Source organism: Centruroides sculpturatus, unplaced genomic scaffold (assembly GCF_000671375.1).
Source record: "Centruroides sculpturatus isolate CEXI.00-Female unplaced genomic scaffold, Cexi_2.0 scaffold87, whole genome shotgun sequence".
NCBI classification, from domain to species: Eukaryota; Metazoa; Arthropoda; class Arachnida; order Scorpiones; family Buthidae; genus Centruroides; species Centruroides sculpturatus.
Genome location: NW_019384414.1, coordinates 1,171,936 through 1,174,436, shown reverse-complemented (window position 1 = coordinate 1,174,436; position 2,501 = coordinate 1,171,936).

Below are 2,501 nucleotides of genomic sequence, written 5' to 3'. Positions count from 1 at the left end.
TAAGACGTCAATCGTGTGGGGTTTATTATAGTACGCTCCTTCCTTAAGATGGCATCACAAAAAGATGTCCGGGCTGGTAAGATCGGGCGACCGTGGCGGCCACAGATTCTCGGAGATAGTACCATCTTCAAAAAAGATCTCAATTGTCTCCATTGATTCTTTTGGTGTGTGGCATGACATTCTATCTTGCTGGAAGTAACCCTGTGTCACTTTCACACCACCGAGCTGTTCAACAAATTCTGTGAAAATCCGCACGAATGCAGCGGTGTTCAATGTTTCTCTAAAGAAAAAAAGGACCGATGATCCTCACATCAGATATAGTGTACCAAATTCTTACTTTCTAGGATGAAAAGGCGATTCGTTATATTCATGAAGATTATCGACATCCCAAATCCTGGAATTTTGTGAGATTGCGTATCCAGACAAATGAAACAACGATTCATCTGGAAACCATGTGATATCGAGTATTCCAGGCATACTGAGTGTACCAGCTCCCGAAACCACAAACCGTATCGAGCCTTCATCTCCTTATCGGGTTTATGCAGCTGATGTACAGTACAGTACGATTGGTACAGTACATCAGCTGCATTGATTTGATGTCATTGTACCGCGTTTGATTTCTTTGCTGACCTCTGACATGTCGAGTAAGAATATCCCGTCTCCTGTGAAAGCCGTCGTAAAGATTTTGAAGGCGATTGCAAGAACATCCATAACCTACCTTCTGACATTTGGTGGTTGATGCTTGTCTTGTTAGTCGAGAAAGGACCCTGTCGTTTCCAGTTTCTATACCAAATCATTTATTGTTGACTCGGCCAGGACTTGCCGCACACCACAAGTTTTCCTGAAATGCTGCAGAACCAGTAATTCAAAACGTACGCCATTTTGTTTCGCGCTGGGGTCGTGCCTCTGTTGCCACGTATCTGCCAATACAACACTCGATGTGTTCGGCATAAGCGGAGGTACTCTTCTTGAAATTTTCATCGATTTCCATTCATTCGATTAAGATTTACAATAAAAAATTTGAGTTCGGGTGTATATGAATCAAGCTATATTAGGATTTTTCACTCTGAAAATCGAGTAAGAAAATAAACAACGATTTTCTTTAACATTATGTCTATGGAGAATTTTTTATTTTCAAACATGTTTTTGCGATAGGCGAATAAGTACACCTGCAAGACGGAAGTAAAAAATTGTTCTGGAAGTAAACTGTTGTGGACGGTTATGAAATTATATTTTTGTTTCGAGAATTTTTGAATAGTTCAATACTTCTAACAATTCTCATATTGTTATTTTTAACGGCGATAATTTTTGTGATTCATTACAGTACAATAAAATATATTTCTAATGAAAATCGATCAACGTTAATTCAATTGTCCTCCTATAACCTAAAAAACTTTTATTTTCAACATTGAACTCATCTTACTCTCTTTACCACGATTCAGCCAAACAACGTTATGAAAAATCCCTATAAAATGACGTCCTTTCTCTCCTGATGTGTTTTATATGTTCGTATAATTTTATGTAATGTAATTTGTATAAAAGGATGATCGAAATGTTCTAAAACTGATTATAAAGAAAGGTAAGGAATGTACAGTACAGTACATATAAGTCATTATTTAAATTTATAATAAAATGTCATCGTTATATAAAATAGTTCGGATGCCTTTGGTATATTTCTTCTCTCTCTCTCTATAATAAAAGATAACCGAACATCATAATATAATTGCAAACTGCATATAATTTACTTAATTTGAAGAAGTCTTTTGTTAAAAAAATTGAAAGAACTTATGATAACACAACTATTAAATTAATTTACAATGAAATATGAAAAATTAACAGTTAATTACAGGACAAAATCTAACAAAGTTAACAGAGAAAATTCGAGGACGATGTTCGTATTTTTTTTTTTTTTTGGTAAAATTTTCTTTCGTTCGACAATAAATTTAAACATTTTTTTCTGTTATTTCGATACATTTTAATCCTCAATTTATCCATCGTTTCGTTATTTTCTTTCCACAGTGCGCTGTCTACACCGCCGGAGAGTAGTGAAAAGGAGTTACAGTACCAAGGTTCCGCCGCTGTCACTTCTGTATCCGAAGTTACATAATCTGCGGTTTAACCTCTATGTAAAAAGAGCATTCTTTAATAGATATAAGAGAATATATTTCACTCATAATTAATCCTAACATGGTTAGAGTTTTGTTAACCTTAACAGGTTAAAATTTCCTAATATTCATGTGGTGTTGAAGACTTATATTTCTGTCTTTTATACTGTATATAAAAATATAAATATACGTGAAAGTGTATATAAATGAGTATTATTTGGTTTCAAAAATTATTAAGTGTTTAAGTGTTTACTTATTTTATTTTATATTTCATTTATTTCTTTAAAAACAAATAAAATAATAAATAATTTCCTTATCTTTTTCTTCCAAAACTTCAATTTTTTATTAAGAAAAAATAAATAAATAAAAAGTTTAATCCTCTTATATTAAATAAAT